The 15,505-nt window shown below is 54.0% G+C and overlaps 1 protein-coding gene across 1 annotated transcript in view; it reads left to right on the forward strand.

The window, feature by feature from the left end:
• ERICH1 (glutamate rich 1) overlaps positions 1-15,505 on the forward strand; it is a 68,833-nt gene that overhangs the window by 46,229 nt on the left and 7,099 nt on the right. The window contains exons 9-11 of the mRNA XM_064477627.1: positions 1,010-1,156; positions 1,815-6,672; positions 10,849-15,463. The gene's annotated coding sequence lies outside the window, so the exon portion shown is untranslated. The remainder of the gene's footprint in view (positions 1-1,009; positions 1,157-1,814; positions 6,673-10,848; positions 15,464-15,505) is intronic.

A 15,505-nucleotide genomic window follows, 5' to 3' on the forward strand; every position in this document is an offset into this window, starting at 1 on the left:
TCGTGATGAGGGCCACTGCAGAGAGGAAACGACACTCCTGGAGAGCTCTCAGGGCAAACGCAGAGCCGGTGTGCGTGATCAGGGGGCGCAGCGCGTGGTTCAGGTCACACAGGAGACGGACAGAGCATGAGAAATGACCGTCCCACCAGGAGAGCGGTCAGATAGAAGAATCAGCTGTTCTCAGGGCTTAATTCAGGTCCCACACCGTGACCCCTCTGAGGTTCAGGAGGACATCGTCTGTCCTTGCATGTAGCACTTGGCATTGGCCCTTGTGCTGCCACCTCCCTGGCCCACAGCACATGGCATGGGTTTAGAGTGGCCACTCAACAGATGTTTCTTAAGGCGACCACTTAGGTCTTCCTTCCAGAGGACCTGCTTTGGGAGTGTGGCTGGTGCCGCCGGCCCTTCAGACCCACGTACCACAGGCTGGGTGGCTCGTTTACCAGTGTGGACCAGATGGACTTGTTTGCCATCACTGACTGGGCCCCATACCTGTTCAGACAGGGTCATTCAACCCCTTTCATTTTGGAAACGGGAAGCTGGTGACCAGAGGATTTAAGAGGCTTGCTCACTGTCACACAGGACTTGTTAAAGGTAGATGTAGACAGTGAGTCGAGCAAAGGTTAGGTGAGAATATATAGGTGACCTGTTATCAGAATTCAGATGGAGAGAAATTACCTTCATGGAGGAGTCAAGGGAGAAAGACGGTTTCATAAAAGGTGATAACTGAATGTCTCCCTAAAACACAGATAGGATGAGGACGTCTGGAAATTCGGGAGGAAGGCAGAGGGGCCGGGAGGGACAGAGCAGGTGAAGAAACGGTGTTTCTCCAGACTGTTTTCTGTCTGCACCACAAGAGGGTATTTCAATCAGCAGCTATGCTGTTGACTCACCTCGGCTGACATACTTCTGCTGGAAATTATCCCCAAGAATATCTCCTCTTCACAGTTCATCACCACTGCCCTGGCTGGAAATGTGCCTGTCCTAAAATAATAAATGTTTTCTTAAGGGACTGGAACATTCCAACATGAACACAGACAGTAACTGATGGCAGCTGTCAGGAATCAGCCACCGGAGGCAGTGTTCGCAGAAGAGGTCCAGGGGACACCTGTGGAGATCCCAGGGGCCGCCTTGTCTCCTCCTCCTCACAGACTCAGTAAAGTCTTTGTTCTTATCTTGGGGATGTTCTCACTGCAAACCTGGGTACTCATCCGCTTTTTAATTATGCTCTTAATGGAGGATGAAGGGGAAAGGGGGAACTAACATTTATTGAGCACCTGCTGTGTGCCAGGCATGCAATAAATTCCTTACACGTGACACCTCTCTGTTCTCACAAAAATCCATTAGGGATTTTACAGTTATGATCACCGCCACTTTGTGGGTGAAGAGATGTTTGCTTGAGCTTAATTAAGGTCACTCTTGATCGCGAGCACGGAAGCCTTAGAGTTCCCATCACTAGTGCTACCTTGTGGCCACCCTTTCTCACAGACATATCTGTCAAACTCGGCCTCAGCAGTCTGCCAGTCGCCTTTTCCCTTCATCTGAGAATAGCCAGTGCCCATGATGGGCACCTTCAGACCCAGTGTCCCCTGCCTGGCAGTGGTGGGGGGAGGCCCCAAGCAGAGTGGGCTCGTGGCACACGGGGTCTGAATGGCACCTGGTGCACATGGTGTGCTTGTCTTGGACGACTGTCACATGCATCAGGGGCCTGGGAGCGTCCTTAAGGGCCCTTTGGACACTGGCACCGTCCTTGTACCTGACTGTCCCCCTAAATGTGGCCCCATTAATTGATACACTTTCCATTTGTGATTCAGATGCTAACATCCCAGGACTCTGCTGGGCACTGGGCCACGTGGATGAAAAGTGGGGTCTTTCCCTCAAGGAGCTGATTGTCCTGTTTACACTCTGGGGCCAGCTGGCTGCTGTGTGTTGCGTTGCTACCACGTCGGGGAGTCGTGGATAAAACCCCAGCAGATCCACAGGGGTGAGTATGGTCTCCCGTGGGCATAAGTGCTCACTGGCAGGACCGTGACTGGCGGTGTGTGAGGAATTGCCCCAGACGAGGCTGGCTTGGCTGCACTCGGCACCGGCTCAGGCCTAAAGTGTCCGAAGGGTTAACCGCAGCCACAGAGGTGCTCCAGAGGAAGGCTGATTTTAAGGACCTTGCACCGAGGACACCCCAGCAGGAAGGGCAGAGCAGGGGATGCGCTCCGTCCGAGAGCCCGGAGGACCACGGCTCCGGCCAGCAGCCCAAGGCCAAGTGCGGAGAGAAAGAAAGTCTTGTTTATTGATTGTAAGGATAAAAATTCTTATTTTTTATTATTAATACACATAATCTCTCTCTATTCTCACAACACTTTGTTGCCTTTAGGAAATATTATTTTTCATGCTGTTAAAAATTAAAGCGAAAAGTACAAATAAGAAAGTAAAATACTGCCCCCTGAATCCCCTGACACAGAAACGAAGATGGTTCCTTTTCTGAACACGGAGACGAGAGCCAAGCCGGTGGTTGGGAAGAATTTTGTGATAAAAGACTCAAACGAAGATATTTACCAACACTAATGGGCGTTAGAGTTCATTATACTTGACTTTAACAAGTAAAAATTAGCGTTTGAGGAGAAGAAACTGAAGTGAGATTAAAGGAGGTGCTGAACTTTGTAAAACTGTTTCTTCCCCCAAAGAATACTAGTTCCTCAAGGATCCTTGCAGGCAGTCTCCCTGCGGGGCTGAGCCTCTCACAGGGAGCCTCGTAACCTGAGGACCCACCAGTCGCCGTGCAGGACACTCTCCTGCAGCTCCCCCAGTGCCACCTGCCCACAGGTGTTCCACCAACCTGCACACAGGTGAGGAAACTGTTTACAGCATCTGGGCTCAGCCTCAGCTCTGTGTCACGTAGGAACACAAGGCAGTTTGCGCGCGCGCGCACACACACACACACACACACACACACACACACACACACAGCTGCAGTGTGTCCTGGGGAGCACTGCGTGGGGGATGGTAGTTTCCTTTTGCACCAAGAACTGTGCACCTTTTCTGAAAATAAATCCCCAGGGCAACGTCACTCGTGTTGCTGGGTCACCATCGAGTGGGGAGGGGAAATACTGGAAGGCCATGCCCAAAACCGTGATGCTGCCCACCCGCACAGTGGGTGGGCTGTGCCCTGTGTGGGATGAACTCCTGGTGCCCACCTGCCCAGTTTCTCTCCCCAGCATTCACCAGGGCCGGTTTGGGCACCCAGCACCTTGTGGGTGCTGAGGACGGGTCTGTGCTGCTGTTTACAGCAGAGTCTGTTTTTAGGAAGCATGTTGGTGGTGCAGGTCGGCAGTGTTGCAAGTGGCAGGCAACTCGGATTGTGAGGGAGCCCAGAACACTCAGGCCAAGTCTGGATCTGAAGAGCAGGGCTGTCACTTTGTCACACCTGTGTCCCCAGCACACCCAGGCCACCAAGGAGAGGCCGTGAGAAGGCCTCTTAAAACTCCTGGAAAAGAAATATCTGCAGGGGTGATTCCCTTTCCAGGTCGCCCATCCCATGAAGACTCCGTGAACCCTGAGGACCTTGTGGAATAAATCCCCCACTTCAGCTCTTGCTACATGAAGGGTGATTTTAATGGTCTCGTTATTTGGCTGAAGTCTGCCTTGGCGAACTGGCAAGAGAAGAATGACAGTTTCCTCCATGCTCTGTTCATTACTGGAGCTTCCACGTTGACTTCCTCAGAGCACATGCGGCAGAAGAGAGAGTTCAGCCTCTGCCTCTGACGTGGTGCCTGGGACTCGGGGAGGCGAGGAGAACCGGCCTGGAAGGGGCTCTGGGTGCCTCACAGCAGAGGGGACAGTGGGGCCTCTTCTCACTGCTGGCCCCTCACGCTTCCTGGGTGACCACCCACGGGGCCCCCGGAGTCGGGATGAGCCAGTGACCACCACGTCTCAAGTCTTTGAAGTTAGAGAGTCTTGCCCTGTGTGCTCCCATGCCTGGCTCTGTCCTCCCAGGACAGAGAAGGAGGACGGTCCACGTGGCACGGTGAGGCTGGGGCCCCAGAGTCCACGTCGAGGGCCAGCCCCGTGGTGAGAGCTGCATGACCAAACCTCAGAAACTGCCAGCAGCCGCCTGGAGCCTGGGACAGAGGACAGAGGCCAGCGCCAGCAGTGACCGGGCCGGACAGGACTGTGCTCCCCAAGCCTGAGAAAGCACAGCCCTGGAGGCCTGGGGAGGCCCTTCCTGGTCCCACTGTGCGTGGTGGCGCAGACTGAGCCATGGGCATAGGAGTCAGGGCCCAGGGTGGGGGCGTGGCAGGGCCCGGAGCGCAGAGTCTCCGCCCCTGAACCCACACATGGAGCCCACTGAGAATCCAGACTCTGGTGCTCCTGGGGGCACAGAGTGAAGGCCAGCCGGCAGCACCCCCTCTGGTTCCTCCAGCCCTGAGTAGCTGTCATGTCACGGGAGCAGCAGAAAGAGACGGGGTAGCGGGGCCCATGGCTCAGGGGATGGCATGGGGTGGACGGTGCCCATGGTGACGCATCAGTGGCTCTGTTCCTGGCAACTTGGAGAGCCCAGGCTCTGCTGTCCCCTCTGACTGTGGCTTGTAGCTGCCCCCGGCTTCCCTGCAGCCAAATCCCCGAGGGACACACACTCCTCACACACTGGCAGACCGTCTCTGCCGCAGAAAGGCCACTGCATCCGTTAAGCTCTTCCCGCGGGCTCGGCCTGTGGAGAGGCTGGGGCGCCGAGGGTTGGAGGCCAATGCCCGTGGCTGTGGCGGCCGTGGGCTCTGGTTTTCCATCCTTCCTTTGAGGATTGTCCGGTGGGACAGATGAATCAAAGATTAGACACTCAGTGGAACTTAAAATGCTTAGAATTTTATTTCTCTGTGACATTTTCATCAACAGAGGAAAATTTTAGTGAAAGTTGAAAAGGAGGCTCACAGGAGGCATAAAAGAAACAGAGAAAACGCTTGACTCGTCGCCAATGTGTGCTCACCTGACAGCCAGACCCTGGTGCAGAGAAGGATGGAGACCCCCGGCCCGGGAAGGCTTGGCACTCAGCAATCCCCCAGTGCGGGGAAGGGGGGAAGATTTGAAAAGCCTTCTTGTTCTCAAACGTTTGGGCCTGTTTTACCCCAACTGGGCAGTCTTTCGGTGGGGGTCACACTAGTGTCGTCAATGCAGACGAGAAGGGAAACAATAAAAAATCCAATCCTGACAAGTTCTCACTCGTGTGGCTGGTGGGAGACACACGGCACCCGGACGGCGTTCTAGAAATAATTCTGCAAGTGGCTCTGAGCCTCGGAACCCACCCAGCGTTACATCTCCAACAACTAAGGACGAATTGTGTGTACATGTCTGCACACACACCACATGGGCATCGTATGTTACGTGCAGTACTGTGTATTGTCTGCAGTAGAAATACAGTGTTGTTATGTAACACGTAACACACACTGACAGTTTATCACCAGTGCTAAAATTCAGATTTTCACTTGAAAGCCCGAATTTTGGAAAACTCATATCCAACACCACTGCTCATATGGCTTCATCTTCCACATTGCAACCAGCCTGTAGAACCTGCAGCTACTGAGGTTGGCTGTTGCATAGCAATTGTCCGTAATTGTCGGAGAAGCATATCAACACACTCCTGTCTTTCCCCACTCTACAGTAAGTTTGCTGAAGAGTTGGTTTTGAAAATTATACTTATTGTTCACTAAAATACGTAACTTGTGGTAACATAAGGGGTTTATTATTGTTTTTTTAAAATGAGTTAACATGTATTTCTAAATTTCTGTTTCACTTCGAGCATGGTAAACATCGACAGGCATTTACACGTAAGCGCAGCTCCCGGCGTGCACAGTGACTTCCTGGTATGTCCGCAATCCCAAGAGGCAGAGTACAGGTGAGACTGGAGTACCTTAGCCCAGGAAGCACGTGCGTGCTCAGAACCGCAGAAGAACTCACCAAAGTGTCAGAAACGCCAGCTTAGTCTCCCGCTGGCCACATGTGGAATAACTTGTGCGTTAAAGAGAACAGTGATGTTAACGGATGAAAAGGACCCTCTCCAAGACCTGATTCTGCTGGCACCTAGATCTCGGAATTCCAGGCTCCGGAGCTGTGGGAGACAGAGGTCTGTGCGTAAGCCGCCCCGTCCATGCTGTTTTGTTATAGCAGCTTGCTGTGGTCTGAATGTTTGTGTCTCTCCAGAATTCACATACTGAATCCCCACCGCCATGTAGTGGTGTGTGGGGGGGGCCCTTTGGGAGGTAATGAGGTGGTGGGTGGAGCCCCCACAAGTGGGATTAGTGTTCTTGTCCTCCACGTGAGGACGCAGGGAGGAGATACTGTCTGTGAACCAGGAAGCTCTCACCAGCACTCCTGGCTGACATCTTGATCCTGGACGTCCAGCCCCTAGGACTGTGAGAAGCAGGTGTCTGTTGTGAAGCCGCCAGCCTGTGGTATGTCGTTACAGCAGCCTGAAAGCCCCAGCTGACAGAGACGCCCAGAAGCTCCACACCAGGCAATGCCAGGTCCTGTAGGAGAAGGGGAAGGTTACAGCTGAAATACAGAGGATCTTCTGAGGTCAGTTAAGAAGCCTTCTGGCCCTCAAGTCCCCTCTCCAGCTCCATGCTGCCCAGTGACGGCACCTTTCTCAACCCTGCAAAGATGGAGCTTGAGTCCCTAGAGAAGGTAAAGCAGAGGTTCCTGGGCGGGGACCGGGTGCAGCTAAGAGCAGGGCCCCATCCTGAGCAGGGCGGGGGCTTTGGGGTGTCTGCCTTGCTTTCTGCCTGCTGCTCACCCCTCAGGCCACGTCCTTGTCACCCTCTTGGGGCTCCCAGCCAGTCCCCAGCTCTGACGGCCCCTGAACTAGTCCTTCCTGGCGCTCACCGCGTCTACCTGTGTGCCGGGCTGTGTGCCACCCCCTGCGCCTGCGTGCAGAGGTGGTGGTCTCGCTCTGGGAGTGTGTTGTCTGACACGTGTTTACCTTCTGTCCTCAGTGCTGCGGTCAGGGGTGGGCACGTAGCAGGACTCGCTAAGCACTCGTTGAGTGGGTGGTAGATGAAGGCCTGGGACTTGACGTGGGTCGTGGGGCGGGAGGACCGGGCTGAGGGTGCAGAGGACCAGGAGAAAGAGGGGCCCAGGGTAACAAGAGCAGGATGGGCTCCAACCCAGGAGGACCCCTGCCTTCCAGAGCACAGGAAACAAACTACACAGGGGGTCCTTTTATAGAGAGCTGGTCGTGCCAGGTGTTGGTGAGGCGTTGGGCTGTGCCCGGCTGGAGGAGGTGTGGGCAGGGCAGCCCACCTGGAGAGGATTTGAGAACTCCACAGTTCTGCTTTCGGGTGCCCAGCTCGGGGAAATCCACACGGGTCCTTGAGCTCAGGTAAGAGGTACTCGCTCAAGCACCATCTGTGGTGTCTGGGGGCTGCCTGGCGTCCCCTACGGGCCAGAATGTGGTGTGAGTGTTGGAAGCAGCGAGTGAGATGGGCTGTGCCTCATAGATGGACTAAAACAGCTGCTTGGAGGAAAAGTAAGAAACGTGATGATGACACGTCTGTGTAAAATGTTGTAATAGATTAAAGACTCATGCACACAGAACAATAGAACTTCTGCAAGAATGTATTCAAATAAAAAGATCTGTGGTAGAACGACTGCCTGGCAGAGAGAGGGGCGGGGGTGCAGACGTAGGAAAGGGGGGCGGGGAGGATGGCGAGCGAGCACGTGCGGGCCGGCAGTGGCTGTGTCGGGTGAAGTGAGCGGCAGGACGCACGCAGCAGCTGTGGTCCCGGAAGCAATGGGGAACCGGCCAGCCACACAGCCAGCTAAACTGACGATACGACCAACCAAACACATAACTGAAAACAACCAACTGCGCCAAACAGTAATACAGCCAAGCAGCCAGTCAACCATACAACCAATCACACAACCTACTAGCTAACCACACAACCAACTAAACCAACAATACAACCAGCCAAACATACAGCCAGCCTACCAGGCACACACCCAACTAAACCAACCAGCAACACCAACAGCCAAACACATAAACAACCAACTAAACCAACCAACCAGACAACCAACCACAAGAAAGAAGAGGGGGCTGTCCCGTGTGCGTGCGTATTTGGTTGCACCAGAGAGCTCATAGTTTGAAACGTGAAATCCATGCTTTTATAAAAATTGAAGTCCACGTGAGGGAAGAGCAAGAGAAAACTAGTGAAATTCATATCAGATGCTTTAAATGTCAGAGGATCCCGAGACGCCTGGCTGTGTTGACACACACGCACAGTTCTCTGCAGGCTTAATTATTATTTGCTGTGTTTGATTCACTTACCACGTGCCTGCAGCGTTCGGGTGTCTGAGTGGGAGAATAAAGTAGAATTTATTACTGCAAGTCGGAAGGAGCAGTCTCCTGTTGGAGAGGGCAGAGGCCTGGTCTGTCAGAAAATCCAGGCCAAGGCGAGAGCAAAGCCACATGCTGCTCTCTCCCTGAGAAAGTCTGTGTGTGCGGGGCAGCAGGGCTCTCCCCAAGAACAGCCCAGCTGCAGACCTGCCTGGGGGGACGGCGGTGGGAGGGCTCGCGAGCAGATGTGGCTGGTGTCCTGCTGTGCAGCGCTCTCAGCAGCCCAGCGTGATGGTGGCCAAAGGCACCTGTAGCAAATGGTAATTAAAGCCCAAGTTGGCAAACTATTCGCTCTGTAAGATAAGTTCCATCAGATGCCACTCATGTTTTTAATATGCATTCTTTTTTTATAAGATGCATTTTGTCTATGCACATACCATTTTGAGTTAGTAAAAAGTCAACCTTTATTCATAAAATACTAATCAGCATTGAAAAGGGGGTTCAGGGACCCGGGTTTCATGACCAGAACCTGAGGGCCAGTGTCGCAGGCAGAGTTTTGAGTCTGAGTCACACCTGAAGTCTCAGGGAGACACTCAGTCTTGGGCATTCATGTTCCCCCGGGACCTCACAAGACCTCACAAGCCCCCCAGGGCTCAGCAAGTGCCTGTTGAGGATGTGAGGAGGGAAAAGCTTTTCCTGTCTCCTCCCAGGTGCTGCTCTGGGGCCTGGAGATGAAACCTTCAAAAGACAGGTTACAAGAGGACAGCGGACAGTCTGCTGTCACCTGCATCATGCATGGGAACCCCAAGGTGCGCAGTCCAGGGGGGCAGTTAAAGCCTGGCTCACATGGCATCTGAATTTGCAGTAGTTGGTAGAGAAGTGGCGAGATGAGGGAAGGTGCATGTCCGGGGACTGGCAGAGGTGAGGCTGTGGGGATCCCGCCGCGTCTTCCCCAGGCTGGCAAGGGTCGCGCGTTGTCTCCAGTGATTGCATCTGGGAACCATGGTCCTCTTCCTGCTACTGGAGAGAGAGACACGGTTACAGATGGAGATTTATGTCCCTCTTTTAGGAAAGCGGGGGGTGGGGGGCGATTCCTCAGCTGTCTTCAGCTCTGAGTGAGGCACCTGCTGGGGTGGTGAGTTCAGGTCCCTGCAACCATGGGAAGGAGGCTGTCTTCCGGCTCCTTCTGGGCCATACAGCTGTGGTCAGGATGCCGTGTGCCTGCCGGGACCTGGGCTTCGAGGGGGAGCCCAGGCTGGCCGGGGGGCCAGGGAGGCAGGCGGAGGGAGGCCGCTGGGTGGGCTGCTGCCCCGTGTCCCTGGGCGGGGTGTCCTGTCGCAGTGAGCGTGCACCGTCCAGCGTTCCCCACAAGCCTTTCAAGAGGCCCAGAGGACTTTGCGCAAAAGACAGAAACTTAGGGTAAAAGAAACATTACACCTTCCAGGAAAATCAAAACTACAAAGAGAACCTCCTGGGAAGACAGGCACCCTCATCCCCCAGGAGGTCCTGTTCTTAACTGACAGAAGCCAGCAGGCGTCCGTCCCCTTGAGGGGAGGGCAGAGGGACGCAGCTCAGGGCAGCCCCGCCCCGGAGCAAACCCACAGCCGCTTGTGTCCCGAGAAACGTCTGTTCAAAGCTGCTGCCCAGTGTTTCTTTAAGTTGGGTCTTTGTTGCTGTTCACTGCACGGTTTATAAGCTGTTCTGTACCCTCTGAGCTCTGTGACCCGGGTGCATTCAGGCTGCTGTCTGAACCCAGGCATCTCCTAGAGGCAAAGACGTTCTGCCTGAACACAAGAGTGATTTATACGTCAGAAAGTTAACACTGATTTCCAACTGTGAGCGACCACATGAACTGTCACCTGAGCCATGGCCTCTGGGAGCATGAATAAGGCTGCCCCGACAGCAGGCACCCTGAGGAGATGGCCCCTGGACTTAATATCAGCTCCCCAGGGCCCCAAAAGTGCCTCTCAGACCAGGAGCCACTCGGTCACACTCTGCGTTCGGTCTTGGTCTCTCCGCCCTCCTCCTGCCATTTCGTTTCCTTCTGATGAGCCCAGGTGGGTCTTCTTGAGAATGGCCTGCTCTCTGCCCGTGGTCACTCCGCCCCTGCAGGTTGGGTCCGAAGCCCGTCCGTCCTTCCTGTGGTGCTTATGTCACTGGACCCGCAAATGTTCCCGACTGTGTTAGAGCCGCTCTAACCTCCCCACATCAGCTGTTTCATCTGGGCTGTAAAGTAGTTGCCTTTCCAGTTGTCTTCCCAGCCACACTCACTACCAGGCGCTCTTCTGTGAAAAAGGCCTTTTTCCCTCGTCAAGGAGAATGAACCACGGTTTCTCTGAAGGAGGCAGGTTCCTATTTAATTTATTCCCCTTAGTAACCAATCTCCAAGGAAAGAGTTGCTTTCATGGTGGCTAGTCCTCTCCAAGGGGCACACAGGAGACGTGTCTGTGTGTCTCTGCTTGCTTCTGTCTCTGCCTGTCTCTGCCTCTGTCTCCCCATTATGGACCCATGGGTTTTTCTTTGTCCAGTGGGAGCCCCATCAGGCTGGCTCCTCATCCTTTGACATGTTCCCACTATGAGGACTTCCCTGCTGTCTGAAAGCACCAGATATCCCAGGCAACCTGAGAGCTTTCCGTGTCCCAGAGCCGAGAGCAGCCATTTCTCCAGGGAACGAAGGGATGATTTCTAAAGGTAAACATTTCAGAATGAGAATCAGTATTTTGCAAGATCCCTCCTCCCCACGTCCCCACCCAGTGTAACTCATGATACCAGGTAGATTTGGGGTGCCTTCCACCCCTCTAGGTCCTCACAAGGTCCTGGTACATAAAAAAATAAAGAAAATGTCATTTTTCTTCCTGCACCTGGACAGGCAGTTTGAATTGAACCAAAGTGATGCAAGAAAAACGGATGTGGGGCGTGAGGAGGGCCGTGTACCAAGCTTTGGTTCAGCCCCTGAGACGGGCCCAGCCAAGTGTGGGTCCTTGGCTTCGTGCAGGAAAGAATTCAAGGGCAAGTCACAGTTGAGTAAAGGTAGATTTACTCTGAGAGATACATTGTAAGGGAAGAGAAAGGCCACGAGGTTTGGGGGCTGGGTGCTCAGACTAGAATAAAAGTAGGCACACACTCCATAGAGTGCGGGCAACTCTGAAGAGAGGGAGAGAGAGGCAGTGGGGAGGCGCCATATTGCCAGTTTTTATGGGCTCGGTGGCTTCATATGCTAATAAGTGAAAGGACCAGTCTAACTAGCCTGGGGAAGGGGCTGGAGATCCCAGGAAGTTGGCCATTTCCCACTCTTTGACCTTTTGTGGCCAGCCTCGGGACTGCCGACGTGCCTGTGCGTATGTTGTTCACCATGTTAATACAGTGTTAATTACAACGAGCATATAATGAAGCTCAGGATCTGCTAGAAGTTAAATCTCTCATCACCTTGAGCCTCAGGGCCTCCTGGGGGTTGAATCTTCCACCACTTTGATGCTAATTGCTGTAGCATTCCTTGAGTGCCCTGCCCCCTTCCTGTCTCAAAAGCATGAATGTAAGCTCAGAATAACCCACATTGATTTGCAGTGTCTAATTCAACTTCATTGAAATATCAGTTTTGTACTGAATCTCCCCATTGAAAAGAAAACCTAATAAACCAGGAGATGCGGCTCCCAAGCAATGTATTTTGCTAAAATCACTGAACCTGGACAAGGCTGGACCACCGATGTTGTAGAATGCACGAGTAAACTAATATCTTCTTTGGTTAAAATCATTTCACTCCCTCGTTCGGTGGTTTTTAAACCACCCCATAGCTGGAATCCTAGACCTGCTTCTAAATTGTACTGAAGGGAACTCCACTGTCTCCTTGGATTCTACTTCCAGGGCTTAACTTGGGATCTTTTCATCGCAAATAAGCATATTAAAGGTTTCTTTCCGCATTTCCAGCCTCTTCCTCCTGCTTTATCAAGTAAGATCACAGCTGCCCCCATGTTCTGCGGATGAACGACCAGTGCTGCTCCGCTTCTGAGACCGCTTTCCTGAGCACCTGTCACGGAGGACGGCTCGTCCCCTTACAGGTGTATGTGGACGTCCATCTGCTGATGAAACAGTCACCACAAGTGTCTGTTGTGTGGGCGCGTTACTTGTTAACTGTATTACTGGGCTCGGGTGCCAAGCAGAACACCAAAGGCCAGGGCCTTAAACCACAGGATTCACTTTCTCCCGCTTGGGAGCCTGGGAGTCCAAGGTCAGGTGCTGGGAGGCCCCTCCTGGCTGTGTCCTCACTGTGGGAGAGTGAGCCTAGTGTCCCTTCCTCTTCCTGTGGGGACACCAGTCCTGGGGGTCAGAAGTCCCCCTGTGAGAGAACGTGTGACAAGCCTCTGTCTCCAGGCCCCGCTGCCTCTCGTGTCCCCGCCGCCTGCAACCCCTCCCTGGGCGGTCAGTTCTCACCTCCCTTCCCGGTTGGTGAACTTGCTTTTCCCAGAGCTTCTCGCTGACCCTGGGTATGTCTTCTGGGTAGACTCCAGCCAGTCAAGGCTGCTTTAAGTCCTGATGGTCAGCCGCCTGTTTGCCAGGCCTCGGGGCGAGGGGCCCGTGGGACGCGCTCCCCAGGGCCTCTCTGCCCGGAGGGGGGCTAGCCTGTCTTCCAGGAGATGCACTCCCAGGACAGAGAGGACCCATCTTGACATCCCCAAAGACCGGGTGTGAGTCCCAGCACTTGTGCGGCCTCTCCGGCGGCCGGCCTGTTTTCTCACCTGAAGACCTGGTGATAAGTACCCATGGGGATTTGACGAGGATGACACACAGCCCACTCGACACCTGGGCTGACACGGAACTACTCTGTGACTTCTGGTTGGGCTTCCTTATCGGACGGCGGATGCTGTCTGCCCAGCCAGGCTCAGGCGCCGCGCAGCTGGTCACCTCTTGGAGCCCCGTGCAGTCAGTGCCCCAGCAGGTGCTGAGGAGTCATCAGCTGAATGACCGTTAACGGCTGCACTGCCAGGCACGCCCTCATCCATCAATTTTAGTCTCGGTGAGCTGTGAATATTTTTCCAGTGCTATACCTGGCATGCTTTATTTTATTTTTTTTTTTAGGGGGAGGGAGGTAATTAGGTTTGTTTGTTTGTTTGTTTGTTTGTTTGTTTATTTTAGAGGCGGTACCGGGGATTGAACCCAGGGCCTCGGGCATGCTAATCATACGCTCTACCACTTGAGCTGTACCCTTCCCCCATCACTCTTGATAAGACAGTTTTTTGTTTATCAGTGGAGGATTACTCTGAGTACATAAGGTTGCTGCAGGTAGCGAGAAAAATTCTAATTTTCTCTGCTTCTAATTACAGCTTTTGAACTGCCCTGTCGATTTTGCTCAAAGTCATTCTAGCTTGTAATGCTATAAAACAGATTCGCATGAACATACACTTCTCCTGGTTAAGTCTCCTAACAGTTAGGAGTCTTTATTAAGCATCCGCTAAAAAGTGAATGACTTATGATAATTTTTGATAACAGCTATCATTTTGGAATGGCTAATGCCAGGCATTTGAAGGAAGAATTATAGTGGCTCCTGTTTAATTAAATGATAACCCTTTCTCTATGAGCTCTAGGAAGAACTGCATCTTAAAGGCAGTGGGGAAGTTAAAAATGGGAGCCAAGCACCAGGTCAGAATCTCACGGCGCCAGGAACCGGCAGAAACGCCACCCCTTTCTTTCCGGTCTGTAAAAGGGGCCGCATCTCAGACAGTGCGGAGGTGCCTTTGATGGGGACCCTCTGCTCTGCCGGAGAGCTCAGGCATTGGCATGCTGTGCCCTCTCCCCTTTAACCCTAGAGACTTGCGTGTGAGGCTGTGACTGTGCAGGGCCAGGAGGTGTGTGGCCGTCATTGTCGGGAGGAGTCTGCGGATCAGAACATGCCGGAGGGACAGTGAACGGGTGCATCCTGCTGGCCGGGGCCAGCTCTGCCTGGAACATGGTTAGGGCCGTGTTTCTCGGGCCTGAGCCCCTGTCCCTTTTCCGTGCCATGCATCTTAACACGCCCTGGAGCCACCTTGACTTAGAGTTTTCAGGACTCAGTATGCACCTTAACTGCAGTGAGAGGGAGATGGGAGAGGAGGGGTTTACGGGGAGCATGCGTGTCTCTGCAGGGTCGTGTGTGGCGAGGACTGAGTGCCAGGGCTCTGGGGGCAGTGGACAGCGGGCAGGGCCGGTGTCACATGGCCTGGCGTCACATGGCCCGACAATGCTTCCCCCGACAGTGAAGGAGTGACTCTCCTACCAGTGCAGAGCTGCAGGCCAAGTGCCCACGCTGTCCTGTCGGGGCCCCGAGACGCAAACAGGCTGTAAGGGAAGCCGTTTCCAGAAGTGCGGGATCCCGGGTGGAGGGACCCTGGGAGCTGGCAGCAGCCGTGGGAGGAGGGAGGCCAAGGCTGGCCCTGCCCTTAAACACGGAGCCCCCAGTTATCGGGACACTGCTGTCCCCCCTCCCCATTGCCAAGTGCCCCAGAGGCTGTGGCCTCCCCTCCCCGCCTTGAGTGTGAGACTGTCGAGAGGCTAAATGGCTGCCTCGTCCTGGAGGTGCTGGGTGTGGACTGATTTCTGGCCCTGTGGCCCAGGCCCCCTCGTCCCTACAGCGTCTGACAGAGACAGTGCTGGGAGCCAGTGAGCCGTCTGCCCACCCTGTGCAGGGGCACAGAACCGCCCCCAAACGCCCCATTTGGCACCTTGGTCACTTTGAGTGGAATCAGCAGGTGCAGGACAGGCTCTCTGACCTTATGTAAAAGGGCCTATGGCTTCTTTGGGTCGTTTTCCTCCTGAGGACTCTGTGTACACGTGAAAAGATTAAGTAAGTGCTTAGGCTCTTCTGCTAAGCTGCCTTAGGTCAGCTTAATTCTCAGGCCTAGTCACAGAACTGGAGAGGGTAGAAGTTTCCTTCCTCCCACCACTACTGTTCAATGCTTGTTACTGCATCGTTGTGTTTCAGACAGGGCGACCAACAGGAACAGTATTGAAAGTGCTTAGCAGGAGGTGGGACGTGGCACTGGGCAGCTGGAGCGGATGCAGCTGTGGACGGGAGCGGGTCCAGGGCACCCGCCTGTGCCCGGCACGCATCCTTCGCAGCTGGACCGTGAAGCGGGCCTGAGTCCTGGGCCACCATGGCCATTCTGCCAACAGGTGGGGACATTCCCACTCACTGAGGACAACCTGGCAGACCCG

The sequence above is a fragment of the Camelus dromedarius genome, chromosome 22 (genome assembly GCF_036321535.1).
Source record: "Camelus dromedarius isolate mCamDro1 chromosome 22, mCamDro1.pat, whole genome shotgun sequence".
NCBI classification, from domain to species: domain Eukaryota; kingdom Metazoa; phylum Chordata; class Mammalia; order Artiodactyla; family Camelidae; genus Camelus; species Camelus dromedarius.